This window comes from Ceratotherium simum, chromosome 3 (genome assembly GCF_057802395.1).
Source record: "Ceratotherium simum simum isolate JZ-2026a chromosome 3, ASM5780239v1, whole genome shotgun sequence".
NCBI lineage: Eukaryota > Metazoa > Chordata > Mammalia > Perissodactyla > Rhinocerotidae > Ceratotherium > Ceratotherium simum.
In genome coordinates this window covers 21,261,227-21,277,786 of record NC_141902.1, presented here as the reverse complement: position 1 = coordinate 21,277,786, position 16,560 = coordinate 21,261,227, and the positions used below count along the sequence as shown (strand labels likewise).

Genomic DNA, 16,560 nt, shown 5'->3' with positions numbered 1-16,560 from the left:
AGTCTCCAGGGGAAACTCAAAATTCATGGAAAAGGATGAAAAAAATATATTTGAGTTGATGACTAAGTTATTGTTAAACTTCAGGCGAACAGTATAAATTCTGTGGCGAGAATTATAAGGGAATAAAGAGCAAGTGGCAAGAAGGAGAAAAAGTAAAAGGTGGAGTAGACTACTCTTTAGAGAAATCGGGCTCTAATTAAAGCTGGAGGTATGCACAATAAAGCACTCATTGTTGAATCCCAGTAATTTTATTTTATTTTTAAATTTTATTTTATATTTTATTTTATTTTATTGAGAACACGTAAAATGAGATTGACCTTAACAAATTTTTCAGTGTACAATACAGTATTGTTGACTATTGGTACAATGTTGTAAAACAGATCTCTAGAACTTACCTTGCTTCACTGAAACTACATTTGAATCTGTGCTAAAATATCTGGGATATTTTAGGACTTTTTAACTTCTTGGTCTATAAATTCTTTTGTCTCAAGGAAGCCTGTTTCTCTGAGTTTCAATCAATTGTCCTTCTCTTTAGTCAATTTACAGGATAGCACTGCAGAATCCATCTGAATAGACAGACAGAATGTACGAGAGTTAATTAAGGAAAGTATTGATGAAAATGTGATTTGTTTCTGAACCTTATCAACCAAAGTGAATATTAATCCAAGGTCTTGCAAGACAGCAGGCCAACACTTCTCTTTCCTGGTGTACCAAATCATATTTATTTTTGAAATATTGTTCCTAAGACTTTATTTGACTCAATACAACAGTCTTTTTTTTAAAAAAATCATCTTTATTGAAGTATAATTGACATATAAAATTGTAAAATATTTAAAGTGTACATTGTGGTGATTTTATATAGATATACATTGTGAAAGGATTCCCCTCAATCAGTGCAACTGTCTTGATGGTATTATCTGTAAACTTTTTTGTTACGTGAGAGAACATACTCATATTCTCAAGGATATAGTACTATAGTGTGTTATTGAAGTATAATAGAGGCTGGGGCCACCAATGGGTAACTCAGCTTCTGCAAGGTAACCTATCATACATCTGCCTGCATGGAGAAGGGAAGCTTCTTTTAGATCATAACTATTCTAGGATATTATGTTTCATTCATTCATCAAATTAAGTGTAAACAAATATTTGTTGTTCAAACTTTAATTTTTTAGGACCGTTAAATTTTTAAAGTAACATCTGGAAGATATTTCTTAGTGTTAAATAAGAATGTCAGAAAGGAGTTTGCATATTTATGACCTAAGCTGGAACCTGAGGAAGTGTTACACTCTTTCCATTGCAGTGAGTAATACTATACCACAAAGCGAGGATTCACCACTGAATGAGCACTCTCAATGAGTAGTGTCACCCTATAGCTGACATATTCAGCTTTTTGAGCTTTCCTCTTTGCTATAAGTTCAATGAAAATTTTTCATATGACTTCTGTCCAAATAACATAGAATGACATCATCAAATCTTGGCATAGCGAGAATTTGAAGTATTGTTATCTTTTTGATTGTTATAGTAAATGAATGACAGAAATCATAGATGTCATGACTGCTATTTCTTTGCTTTTGAGATTAGGAGATTCTCTGTTATAATTGGGTTATTTTAGCTAAACTTTTTGTATATAGTGGTTTATACAAGTGACTTCTAGAAATACATTCAGGAAATTTTTAAGTCATTATTAATGAAAAATGCTTTGGAAACATATAGACATTTGATGTGAATTTTCATGAATAATCTCAGTTTTTATCCTAATTAAATAAACAGGCAAATATTAAAGAATATATTAACTTAACTTTTTAGCCCTCAAAAATCTATGGATACACTGAATTTACGAGAATTTATATTCATGAAAAGATACCTCAAAATCTGCAATTTAAATTGATATTCTTATAGAAACCATGTTACTATAGAAAGTCACTTTCTTTTTTTGTGTATTCTGCTTTTTTTTTTTTTTTTTTTTTATGAGGAAGTTTGGCCCTGAGCTAACATCTGTGCCAATCTTCCTCTTTTTGCTTGAGGAAGACTGGCCCTGAACTCATATCCGTGCCCATCCTCCTCTATTTTGTATCTGGGATGCTGCCACAGCATGGTTTAATGCTACCACAGTGTGGTTTAACCAGCAGTGGGTAGGTCCACCCCTGGGATCTAAACCCGCAAACCCCAGGCCACTGAAGTGGAGTGCATGAACTTAACCACTACGCCACCGGGCTGGCCCAGAATGTAACTTTCTTTCCTGAAAACTTGATGCCTAACTTCTAGAAGAAATGATCACTTATATCATAGGTAACCAACTGAAAAAATATGACCTATACTTTACACGGATGACTTTCTAAGGAGCACACACATCAGTTAAATAGGGTGGTGCAATCGCTAATCTTATGCTTAATTAATGAATTGAATAATCAATGGCTGTGAATATGCGAGTCAAGGACGGAAGGTGGGAAGGGGAGGAAACCACCTGAGTTCTCCTGGGAGTGAAAGCCAGTAGATAGTTTCCGCACCAAAGCCAGGATTTGGCAAGGCTCCATGGCAGAAGTGTGTGGTCATGATAATTTTTAAATCACTGCTGGTGGTATCTCTAATATTTTAAATATTTTTGAACCTTATCTGCACCCATTATATTGTAGATATGTACACATTTTGGAAAAAAAAATACATGGCATTTTTATTTGTCTGTCTGTATGTATGCCCTTTATCTTTACCTAAGTGATTTAGACTTTTTCCATCTATTTTTTTAACTTAACAATATGTTTTTAAGATTCTTCCATATTGGGGCTGGCCCAGTGGTGCAGTGGTTAATTTCAAGTGCTCTGCTTCGGCCTCCCAGGGTTTGTGGGTTCAGATCCTGGGTGTGGACCTACACTCTGCTCCTCAAGCCATGCTGTGCCGGCATCCCACATACAAAATAGAGGAAGACTGGCACAGATGTTAGCTCAGGGCCAATCTTCCTCGCGCGCGCGCGCGCGCGCACACACACACACACACACACACACACACTAAAGATTCTTCCGTATTGCTCTAAGTATGCAGTTCATTGCTTCTACATGCTGCTTAATATGTTATGGTATGTATTTAATACCTTTTACTCTTGCTTCTGTGAGTACAATTGAATCTGGGAAGTGAGAATTTCTTTACCTCAGTGAATTCCTGGTCTGTTTTATAAACTAAATAATCATTGAAGGTTATCTGAATCTGAGTTCTCTCCATAAAATATTGAAATGACAGAGACTATTTAAATGGATTTCTAAAATATTTTGCAACACTTGATGACAGAGTTGGTTTTTAAGTTACTGAAATTTATTTATAAATTAAATATTTGTGTACGATTCACAATTTTGTTATGCTATAAACCCAGAAGTATCTCTAAAGCCGTGTTTCTCAAGATCAATGATGAACTTGATAGATGGCCTCAACAAAAGATTTCAATGTAATCTATTTTGGGGAAATATTACATAGAATGTTATTTTTCAAATATATTTAACATAAAACCAGTTAAATAAAAGCAAAACTTAGAGCACGACTATAGAGCTTAAGAGCACTGACCTAGATTAGTTATATTCTAGAAACCCAGGTGGACCTTGGGTTCATATCCTGGCTCCACCATTTGCTAACTGTGTCACCTTTGGCTAGGCTCTCTGTGCCTCAGTTTCGTTATCAGTGAAGATTATTATTAAGACATTATTTGTTAATTTTGGTAAAATTCTTAGTACATTGCCTGACACATGATAAACACGTATAATGAATATGTGAATAAATGTGATGTGAATGAATATGGCATATTTACATATATGATGAATAAATTATCGTTCATAAAAATACCTTTAACCTCTTATGATTGATTCTAATAATTTCTATTCAATTTCATTTTTCTATCATCAGTGCTGGTTATGATGAACTAAATTGATATAATGACACATGATATACAATTTGAAAAAGACCGGCACAGAGTATTCCCTTCTTAGAAAATAATAATGTACAGAAACCAGTTAAGCATGTGGAGATGTTGTGAAGAGAAAAGAAATCTACTTATCATTTCTTAGACAGTATTTCTAAAGTTTACTTGTCCATAGAAATCTTTTCATTTAAACCGGGTGTAGTAGATCAAATTCTAAAATGGACCCCCAAGATTTCCTGCTATAATCCCTGGGATTGTGAATATGATGAGATAACATACCCTAATTACGTTACCTTACACTGAAAAAGAGATTTTTCGGATGTAATTAAAATTATTAATCAGTTGACTTTGAGTTAATCGAAAGAGTATAGGGATGGGCCTAACCTAATCACACGAGCCCTTTAAGAGCAGAGAGTTTTCTCCTGATGGTGGCAGAAGGAAAGTCAGAGATATTCAAAGCACAGTAAAGATGTGATGTGCTGTTGTATTCCTGGCTTTGAAAATGGAGAGGACTGTGTGTAAGGACTCTAGTTGCTAAGAGTAACTCCTGGTCCACAGCCCACAAGGAAACGTGAACCTTAGTACTACAACATCGAGGAGCTGAATTCAGCCAACAATCTGAATCAGCTTAGAAGTGGATTCTTTCCTAGAGCCTCCAGATAAAAGCCTAGTCTTGCTGATACCTTGATTTTGGACTTGTGAGACCCTGAGCAGAGAACCCCACCATGCTTGCCCAGACTTCTGACCTCCAGAACTGTGAGATAATAAATAGATACTATTTTCAGCTGCTCTGTTTGTTGTAATTTGTTACACAGCAATAGAAAACAAATATACCAGAACACACAACTATAAATCAAAATAAACAAATAATAATAGGCTAACTGTAATTTAAGCATGGAAGGAAAGGTGTAAGGGAGGATTTTATGATGACTTTAAGTTCGGTTATATCTTAATAGTACAAATAAGAAAAAATGTCAGTTTTTAGATAGGTAATGTTCTGTATAAACACTATGTTGTTAAAACAGCATGCTACAAAAAGCAATAATAGGGCAAGGCAAAAACAAATGAAATTGCTAAATCTTTTTGGGGGGCTTATGCTGTTTCTTGTGTCAGGAAAGATTTTTCCTCTATTTCACCACCTCAAAAACAAACCCCATACCCTTTAGCTATCATACCCTTATCCACTCATCTCCCTCCCCAGTCCTAAGCAACCACTGTCACTATAGATTTCTCTATTATGCATTTTTGTATGAATAGAATCATATAACGTGTGGACTTTTGAGACTGGCTTCTTTCGTATAGCGTAATGTTTTCAAGATTCACCTGTGTTGTTGCATGTATCAGTACTTCATTCCTTTTTACAGCAGAATAATAGTCCACTGTATGGACATACCACATTTTTTTATCCCTTTGTTGATGGACGTTTGGATTATTTCTATCTTTTTTCTATTATGAATAATGCTACTATAAACACTTGTGCACAAGATTTTTATAGACATATGTTTTCATTTCTCTTGGGTATATACCCAGGAGTAGCATTTCTGGGTCATATGATACCTCTATGTTTAATTCATTGATGAACTACCTGACTATTTTCCAAAGCAGCTGCACCGTTTTGCATGTTCACCAGCAGTGTATGAGGCTTCCAATTTCTCCATGTCCTTACCAACACTTCTTATTATCTGACTTTAAATTTCACCCATCCCTCTAGGCCTGGCTCATATGCTGTCACTTACACAGAGTCATACCTGATTTAGCAGAAAAACATAATAATTTCTTCTGTGGACTTCTGAAGGATTACATTTGTTTGTTTCTTAGGGTTTACATCACTTCCCTCATTGTGTCATTGTTAGTATGGGTCTTACCTGCCTACCAACTTCAGCATGCTTATAGCAGGATTTGTATCTAATTCACTAATTTCATCCTTCAAAGTTGGCTGTTCTAGGTGGGTTGAATGGAAGAGAAATTCGGAAAGTATTTTTTGATGGTTTTAGATTAAAAATGAGCCAGATGACCTAGTTCAATGTAATGTATGACAGTTTCTGCCAGTGTGAGCCTCGAGAGCTTGTCTGGCTTAGTCATATGTGCAGATATTTATTCAATTTCAAATTTTGTGCTACCACTTATTAATCATGTGGTTTTAAGAAGATTTCTTAAACTTTATGCATGTTTATCTAAATACAAATGTGAATTTTAATATTGTATACAATTACTGTGAAGCATAAATGTGATAATTTATGTGAAACACCTAGTATAGTTCCTGGAACATATTTGATGCTCATTACATGGTAGAAAAACTGTTTTATAAGTTTAAGTAATACTGAATATAAACTGTAGTAACCCTCTCCACAGAAAATTTCTCTTAGTAGAAGTATAATATATAGATTTAATTCTACTTACATTTTATTAAATTGCAATATTTTTTGGATTGAATAAATGTGAATTGCATGTCACTTCAAATTGTGGAATCAAAAGCACTGAGTCTGGGTTGTCTGTGCTAGATAACTGCTGTGAGATGGATTGCACACCTCTGTTTCTTTAGCTTCTATTCTGTTGCTTACCCTGAAGTATAATCCGTGCTAATATATCTCATAAAACATATTACCTTTGTGCTGTGCACATTACTGTCTGCAGTAAGTGTTTACTTAAGTAAGGTGTTTACTTAAATCCCACATGGTAGTATTGCATGATACTCAGTGATAAAAAAATTCAGTAACTCTGAATCTGTACAAATGAGTGTGGAATGGAGAGGTACAATCACCAAGAGTAGGAACAAATGGGTAATGACAGTACCCCAAGGGAGGAAGAAGTGTAGTGTCTTTTGAAGACAAAAATGAAAGCATATATGCACTCTCAGGATGCTCTTAGACGTGGAAAGTGAGGCTGCTGTTAGACCTGCTGTTGCAAGTTTTAGTTGTTGTGCTGAAAGATCAAGGATAAGTGTATTCTCTTATTTATTTGAGTGAATGTGAAGATTTTTTTCAGATTTCTTCTAATTTCTATACAGTATCTAGATATTTCATCTATGAGTTCAAATCATATTTTCAAAAAACACTTTACTATTGTACGGGAGGGATTATGTGGAGAGAACGCACTGTACTGGATAAAATATACTGAGAACCAAAAAACAGTTTTTATCTAGATTCTGCTGCTTGCCAATTATGAAAATCTCTTTGAGCCCCAGTTTCCTTTTCTACAAAACAGGTAATAATATTTCTCATATTTAGCTCAATTTGTCTAGAGCCCTAGTGGAAAAATGCTCAGATGGTTCCACTTTGTAAACTCCGAAGTGCTCTACAACACAAGGATGTATTATCATTAAGTACTAGGAACTGGTCCCTGGAACCCTTCCTCTGCCTATCCCCATCAAAATCTACCCATGAGTTTTTATACGTTACAGTAGTCCCTCCCAGGAATCCCCTTCCCCAGGATTTACACCTAAGCTGTGCTTCTTTGGTAGATCTTTAGCAAAATCATGACTCTTTCATATTAACTTTCCATCTTGATGCAAGTATGGTCCTTCCATAGTCCTCTACCCTATGGTTTCAGTCCATTTACCTCCCTGTCAAACACGTAATTCTCTCTTATACTCATTGTATCGGTTAAGGTTTCTGTTGAGGAAAATGCAACCAAGCAGAAAGAGACTTACTACAGGGTGTTTGCATAAGGGAGTTAAGTATTTACAAAAGCATTGTAGGGAGGTTGCCATTGGACTACTTGTTACAAGATCACAACACCATAGCTGCGGGAAAGACAGAGCAAAAGCCTGCTATTGCCATGGCTACTACCATTGCCACCGTACATCCAGGCGGTCAGAGACGAGGGAGTGGAACCTTCAGCACGTCAGGGGCAAAAACACTCCTGTGAGAGTTTGCTTGCTAGCCGCCACTAGCTCCCAAATGTGATGCGAATACAACTAATTCACTTCTAGGAACCTAGTTTCCAAAGTAATTTAAGTCATATGAATTTTAGCCTTCTAATCTCTCTAAGAGGAGAGGAAAATGAAGTTTGGAAAAGCTAGTCCATGTCACCACCACAGTTTCTATGTAGTTAAGTTCATGTCTCCAGTTGTTCCTCAGTGGACTCGGAACTTCTCACCCTCAAACCCCATGTCCCTACATACTCAGCAGATGCTTGTAGTTCTATCTTGGTCCTGTAAGAATTATGTGAGGGGAGACAAATGGGCCTCACCCTATGGGGCATTATCATTAATTAGGCTATAAATCCTTTATCTCTTCTCCAGAAAAAGTGATAGAAAGGAATTCTTGGATATACACATTCTTAAGAAGCATGTTACTCTTACTGAAAAATTGAAAAAACTTATTCAAAGTTATGTTTCAGCAATCAAGAGAAAAATAAAATACACACCTGTGAATGTCGGGAAGTAGCACCCTTGGGTTTTCTTTTAATTTCCCATGTAAATGAAGAGATATATTTGTCCATGTACAGTGTTTGTCAGCAGGCAATCTGCGTAGTGTCCGTTTAATTCCTCTGTCACTGTGATATTGGTAGAATCCTTATCTCCAGTTGGAGGGTAAACTGATATGCATATTCTGGCACATTTTTTGGACATTTATAAAGTATCTTCACATTCTAGGACACAGTTCAGACCTCCTTTTAAAGATGCAGGAAGAGTCCAAAAACTACTGTGGCAGTCATGGAAAGTCACCTCAGATCTCCTGCTGTGGGGAGCATAGTTAAAGGCACATCCAGCTGCCACCTCTCTGGATTCAGCACCATGTCTACCATGAGGTCACACTTCCCTAGGATATTCTCAGCCAATGATTGAACACAGCAGGAATACTAGTGTTGGCCCATTCAGATGAGATATTGGACTCCTCTAGCGGGCAGGTCTGGTTTGGGAGCTTCCTATGTTTCTGTCTGAGATTTTCTTAGAGCTGCACTGCAGTCTGAACTCTACCTGCCCAATCCTCCTTCTCACCCCACGCCTTTCAAAGATGTCAGACTGCGTTGCAGTGTGAAGATTTTCTCTGCCTGCTCCCGTTTCCTCCCCTTTATTTGCAGGTGTTTCTGTAACAAGTCTCTTGAAAGGCTAATCCCATCTGGTGTCTGCTTCTCAGATGACCTGAACAATTACAATGACTTTAAAGATTACAATTAGAAATTGTTTTGGAGATGGTGGACATGGAATTTCCATCTCCGTTAAGAATAGGAATGGGAGAAATTGATTAAATCTAAACAAATGAAGTTACTTCAAGAAGCATTTTTAAATGTAAAGTCATGTAGATCCTGAGATGGGATGATATTAGAAGACAAGTTAGAAATATACTTTTTAGCAAGCTTTAAAAAGAAAGTCAACATCTAGATATATATAAATAATGCCCGAATCTATGAACATTCTCCCTAATGGAACCCCCCTTGTTGCAGCCATGAAATTTTGCTGTTGATACTAACTCTCCATCCCTAATGCTAGTTTTGGACAGGTTAGCTGCATTATGGGTTAAATACACTCAAGGTTGCTATTCATACTTTATTGTATGAGCTTGTAAGTAAATGCATTTTGAGTTTCAAATGTCGAACAAAAGTTGATTGTAATATAGAAACTGCCGGAGCTTACTGTTGTTAGTCCTGTAATAAGAAAAAGTTACCTTTGTTCTAGAAGGCGCTCCTTTAGGGTCCTGGTATCTTTAGGTTAACCGTCCTTTTTCTCCTTTTCCCCACCACCTCCTCAATATTGCCCATCATTAATTAGCCTGTTTCTTTGGTATGGAACTCTAGTGGTTCTTCCCCTCCTTGGGATCTGCCCCAGCATTGTAGCTTGTTTAACAAAGCACTTTCCCTTTTTCCAAAGGTCTACATCCTGGCAAATTCTTCTGTAAAGAGATAAACGTGATGCCAATAAAATGTAACAAGAACAAAGAAAAAAAATTTCAACTATTCACATTCAGTATTTCACATTCAACTATTATCTTTCTGCACCAATCATATTACAGTTTGTGAGATTGTTCAGAATGTGTGATTACTTTTCAAATATTTGGTAACTCATTCTTTCCACACAAATACCAGTAGCTTAGATGGGAAGTATATATATATATATATATATTTATTTATTTATTTATTTATTTTTTTTGTGAGGAAGATCAGCCCCGAGCTAACATCCATGCTAATCCTCCTCTTTTTGCTGAGGAAGACCGGCTCTGAGCTAACATCTATTGCCAATCCTCCTTCTTTTTTTCCCCCCAAAACCCCAGTAGATAGTTGTATGTCATAGTTGCACATCCTTCTAGTTGCGTGGGACGCAGCCTCAGCATGGCCGGAGAAGCGATGCCTTTGTGGGCGCTCGGGATCCGAACCCCGGGCCGCCAGTATCGGAGTGTCCGCACTTAACTGCTAAGCCCCGGGGTGGGCCCGGGAAATATTTTAAATAATTTTATATATTTTGAGTTTGATCACCAAAATGAATCAAATAGATTGAATTTGTAAAATTTTGTATTAGATGACAATATGTATTTTGTTTTTTTATTATACTTAATATAACTTTAGAGATACGTTATATTTGTTTTTTTCACTTACTCTCTTAGTTCATCTTGAAGCTCATCCTGGGTATGTAAATGATTTTAAAGGCAATTTCCCTTGAGTCCGAGTTTTATGAACTTCTAGGAGTTTCAGTTTCAATATCTATTTTCTTAGGAAGGCTATATTTGTATAAATGTGTTAAGCTTGATTGTTCACTGAAAGCAGATATGACTACATTTATTATTCCCAGTTTGATAATAAAACCTTAAATCATAATCTCTAGATAAAGGACTTTTCCTCTCATGGTTCTAAGTAAGAGAAAATCTGCTCCTCTGTTTACCTAACATTTGGTGGTGACGCAATAAATAAAACATCAGCCAAAGAGTGACCGTGTCTTTCTCTGCTTTTTCTTTCTACAGGTTGTGTTTCATGTGGATGGGTATGATGTGCCACTGCAACACGACATCTTAATTAGTGAATCTGTCAAGACAGCTTTAAAGAACAGTCTCACTGCAGAGTTCCCAGGTCATGACATTATATTCTTGGTATCCCTAGTCTAAATGCTGATGAAAATGGGACTCTTTGCTTTCTTGGTGATCTTTCGTAAAGAAAATTGAATTCCAGTTACCAAGAGAATCTTATTATTTTTTTAATGGGACTATATTAAAAGTGAAATCAGGGAAATATCTAAAAAGTTAAAAAGTCTATTGAGATGAGGACAAGCCAATAGCAAAACGGGGGTCTGAGTGTCATCGTTCTATAAGATATCCAAAATAGAGACTTAGAGAGCTCCAATAGTGGCCATGTCTTTTGTTGGAACAGTATATTATTTATATATGCAAGAAATAATATCTTGATTAATTTTCATATCCAATCTGTACATATGTAATTTTTCTGCTAATATATGTTGGCATCAAATATATAAATTCAAACATTCACTTCCAAAGTGTTCTTGATTAGGATATATAGTTATTAGCAATCTTCCACTGTAGCAGGTGAGAGCACTGTAGGAGCAAGCTGGCAAACATCTGAATGAATGGCTTCTCCCGTACCATGTCAGACTCACGACCCAGACGGTAAGATTTCGATTCTCTTTGGCAAACAGAGGAAAAGGTCCTAGAGTTTTCTCAGACTCCTATTAGTTTATGCTGCCATTTGGGTGTTGATAACAAATAATAAAGGAAGCTGTGCAATTAGTCTGGTGTCATAAAATGAATGTTGACCCGACAGCTAACATCCCTCCATTTGAATCTTTGTTTTTTTCTATGTGTGACCGTGGGCAAAATGTGTCACTTTTTACAGTCATAGTCTCTTCATCTGTAAAATGAAGCACTCCTATCAGATGATCCTCAGCTTTAATTCTAGGTTTGTGATTCTATGAATTTTTAATGAATGAATGAATTTTTTTTTTTGTCTGATGAATGGCAGAGGGGCTCTACCTGCTCTGGTTGAAAAAATGATCATACTGTGTACAACTGGACAAATAAATTATGAACATGACAGCATTTAAAGTAATGTGATTTTCCCCATGTCTGGAACATTTCTAAAGAAAACCAGAGACTGATGAACTGCTTTTTTTGATTCAAGATTCTATAGTTGTTTTGCCCCTTTTTCTGATTTTCTGTCTCCTTCCAGGAGGCATGGGTATGGATTGAATGAAATATTAAGAACCCTTCCAGTTCTATGATTTTATAAAATGTTACTTGATAACTACATATATTGGCATTAAAATACTTTTCCTGATTTTTATTACTCTTTTCCCTTGCCTCCCTTTTTCTCCTAGGAAACAATAGTTTGTTTTCCTAGATGATCACATCTCTTTGTAGTGCAGAATAATTAAAATATTCCAAAAAAAGTTTTCACTGCCAAGGCTTCTTAAGAATGTCCAACAATATTTTAGTTGAAGGTTTATAAAAATTTCCTTTTCTCACTCCTCATTCAGCACTAAAATATTAATGCTGATCGTGATGTAAATATATTAGTTTTACTAGGAGTACTTTCAGATGCTAAGTAATTAGACTTGCAAGTGATTGATAAAAACCACTATCATATCTATGAGAATTTGAGAATCGTGTAACCTTTCTTCCTATTATAAGAGCATACTCAGGTGGCTAGAAATTTTCTTTACTGTTTTTAGTCTCATTATTTTTCATGAAAAATACACCTGTCAGGATATTTATACCTTTATCTGGGAAATATAGAAGGGATCAGTGATAGATGTGTTCCCAAGCATATTATATATCTTTAATGTTTCTGTATTTCAAGTTGTGTATATACTCTCCCCAGGGTGATTGGATCCTTTCTGGAGTTAAGGTAACAAAGTCTTTATTTGCTGGAAGGGACAGAGGGAACCATTTAGGAGAATGAGGCAATTAAGCAATTACGTAACATTTTGAAAACATTCACTGTTTCCCACCATTTGATTTTCACTTTTGGAAGACTGTTTTTCTCATACTAGCAGGTTAGAATAGTTAGATCCTCATACTCCCTCCGCTTTGTCATTCTATTTTTCTCCATGCGATTGTATCTCCTTTTACGAAAACATTTTCTGAAAAATTAATGCTTACATTGAATTTTGCAAATTTAACAATATAGGATTGGGATATTTTATTTAAAAGAATTAAGGTAAAATAATTTTTTAAAAAAGTATAATTTTGTGAAAGTATTATCACCCCCAAATTGTATCTTGCAAATTGTGTCTATATTATCACTCTCGTATATTCAGGATGAGAAGCAAAACAAATAAAACAAAACAAACTAGGGGAGAATAATCTATCACAAAACAACAAGAACAAAAACAAAAAGTCTGCATTGGTAGAGGAAAAGGCAGGTGGGAAAAGTAGATGAATAAATACGATTTACAGTTAATCCAAAAATCTCATTACCGTCTACACTATCAATCTCTAGAAAGACAAAACAATTGCCAAAAATTGTTAACAAATGCTAACACTAACCATATTAAAAGACGCAATTCTTCATTCTGCTAGTCTTCCTTGCCTACAAATATAATTAGCACGAAAATTAAAGGCAACAGAAACAAGAAAAGAAGTGAGGATCATGGAAAATCCACTAAATGGATTATCATTTTCTAACAATTGTTTACTGGTTATGTTGCATGGTAACATCTTTTCCTTGCCTTCATGTAGGTTAGGCACTACATTATATTTGTCTTCGGCAGAACATCTATCATCTGATGGGAATTATAAACAGCAAATGATAGCACGATAGTTTTATTATCTATGCATCTTAATAGCCCTGGCAAATAGCAAATAACATCATTTCTTTCTCCCAGAGGAGGAAGAGAAATACAGATAAAAGGAGCCTAAGTGAATGAGTTACATAGCATGGTCACAGAATCTTTTCTAAATAAATAGCCTATTAAGGAGCTAGCAGTCTTATAAAAAGAAGATGAGAGTTCTGATGAGGAAACCTGGATTTGTTTCTCAGCACTGACTCTATGGATCCTTGAGGAAGTCATTGGACCTCCTTTTGCTAACTTAGTAAAATGGGAGGTTAGGATTGAATGATCTCAAAGCTCCCTTTCAATTCAGGTAGTCTGTGAAATAATGATAGTTCTTAAGATTTACTTAGGACTTAGTATGTGTCGACCCTATGGGGCACTATCACTTTAAGAGTTTTACAACTCTTAAGTTGTGTAATTTATATATATGCATATAAAGTGGATTGGATAATCGTGAAACAATCCTATGAAGCAGGTACTATTATTAATTGGATTTTATGAGGAAACTGAAGCTTAGGGATTTAATTATTTTACACAGTGTCACACGTTTGAGAGAAGCACAGTTGAATTTTTAAACAAGGCCTTCTGACTCCAGAGGCTACCAGCTTAAGGATTGTGCTCTGTATCCTCCTGCCAACATATTCACAAGCCAATCCACTCTTAGGAAGTCACAAGTGTGTGAAACCTGTATTCTTTCCAACTTTATTTTCCCTGAGTAGATGGTTATTTGCCCATCAATCTGGCTTGTGCTACAGTGAAACATACTTCCTCTTCGGTTAGCATTTTCTGTCTGTGCTCACTCCTTAGCTGTAATCAAGAGAGTGGCACATCTTCCAATGGAATATATCTACTGAGTATTTTCCAGAGACTGCCCATGCAGTTGCTGAACACGGATCGGAGGGAAGATTCATGGAAATTATAAATGAACAGTCAAGGGAGAGTCTTTTGAAGCAAAATTATAGGAGTATCTCCTTAGGTCAAAGTCAAAGTAAGGATGAATTAACTCCCGAAGCAATTTCGAAAAGGTGAAATTCAATGATATTGCAGTTGTTGGACCAGGTGTTAAAATGTTATTGGGTGTTAATTTAATTTTCATCCTGTCAACACTCATCTGAACTGTAACAGCTGCTAAACACGGTTCCACAAGAGCAAACCATCCTCACAGAGGAAGCAGATGCCTAATCAACAGGGCCAATAGAAATGTATGGCTCTGCTAAGCAGCCTGAACAAAGGGGGAATGAATCCCATAGGGCTCTGTCTTACCTGAATGGAAAAGAACTTTAAATATAGTGAGACTATTCAAGCAGCAAGAACAGGAGACTGAAAGCCCTGGGTTGGCTTCCTACTGACTCCATTTTTTAATTTTTTTATTTTGCATGACCTTGGATTGGACAATGCCTTGGTTTCTCCGTCCTCCTGAGCTTTAAGAGGTATTGAGGATGTTGTTTCAAGTCTATCGCTATCTTTACTGCTGTTATCACCTCACAGGCCTTGCACAGTTTAGAGTAAAAATCAACTGTTTCTTAACAAAAAACAACTTCCATTGGTTTCTAACATTAAAGAGATAATGATAATGTCGTAGCAGTTACTAGCTGTCCTTCATTGCATCCTAGGGTGGATAGGAATAGATGATTTATAACTGGGAAAGGCATTTTGGATTTGAATAATTTCTTGACTACTATACTTACTAACATAGTTGGATATGTAATTTCCCCTTCTGGAGATTTTCAAACAGAATGGTCGATTACTATATTTATGCCAAATATAATCTTACCTAGAAACTGTGGTTTGACTATATAACCTTTTAAGATATATTATGCCACGTATTTAGCAATTCTTCTGTAAATTAGTATTCCTCATCCAAAATATCACCTTTGTTTATGCATCTCAGACTTGGCTATAAATTCTTCTGGGGTTATGTGGTGGTGTGCCAGGGATTCTCTAAATTCACCTAAACTGGAGAGTTAGGGCACCCTGGAGCTTCAATATTACTAGAAGGTTTGGGAATTTTTTTTAAATAAATGAAAGCATCTGGATATTTAAAGGAGTAGAATGTAAATTTTACATGGATATTAAAATGATGCATCTTTCAATTAGTTTGACTGTTGAAATAGGCCTCTTTGGCCTATACGTGGACACTTGGCAATGGCCCTCCTTTTAGGGATCAACAAGGGAAGGATTCACTACGGCCACTTGTCTAGCATGTTCTCCTGGAGGAGAGATCTCCCATTTTCCTGGGCTTGTTAAATGTCAAATAAAGCAAAACAACACAAAACAAAAAGACACATTTCTTCTACTTAGAATTTCGCAGTGCAAAATATTGTTACTTTTCTTCTGCTCTCAACTCCTATAGAAAGTAAAAGCTCTAAGAAGTATGCCGTAGGGGTTATTTTATCCTATGATGGAGCAGTGCTTCTACGACTTTACTGCAAAAAAAGGTTAGTTTTGAGGAGATAAAATAATTGTGGCATTTGGGATGATGAAGTGGCCTTTTTAATCTTTTGAAGATAAGGTGAGTTATTACTGGGGAGAATTCAAAAGACCATCAGGGGCACACTGAGAATTTTGTGTCATGAAATTCTTATTCCAAACATAAATGCAAATAAGGCAGATAAGAGGAACTGAGCCAAGCTTTTAATAGAACAATACTTTTGAAATGGCTCTTTGGAGCTCTTAGTAGAAAAACAAAAGGTAAAAGCAAGAATTGTATTTCTTAGCATTTAACTGAAACTAGGGACTGGAGCCATTATTGGTTATGTTTAGTATGACAACATACTAAATGGTTCCCATTTTGTGTTGGGTATTTGAAAAGCCTAAAGTTTGGTGCAGGAATATAATACCAGGAATTCTTTCTTTTCTTCCTCTCTCCTCTCCCTCTCATCCTCCTTCCTCCCCCGACCTCCCCCACTTTTTCCTACTGGTAGGAAATGAATGTAGATGC

At 36.0% G+C, this 16,560-nt stretch overlaps 1 long non-coding RNA gene across 9 annotated transcripts in view; it reads left to right on the top strand.

Annotated features, from left to right (window-relative positions):
- The window catches only part of LOC147917448 (uncharacterized), a 168,172-nt gene that overhangs the window by 54,708 nt on the left and 96,904 nt on the right, over positions 1-16,560 (top strand). For 7 of the 9 annotated variants that reach the window (XR_015549769.1, XR_015549763.1, XR_015549768.1 and 4 more), the window contains exon 2: positions 10,798-11,454. This is a non-coding gene — a long non-coding RNA (uncharacterized LOC147917448). The remainder of the gene's footprint in view (positions 1-10,797; positions 11,455-16,560) is intronic. The other 2 variants (XR_015549772.1, XR_015549773.1) reach the window with 2 other exon arrangements.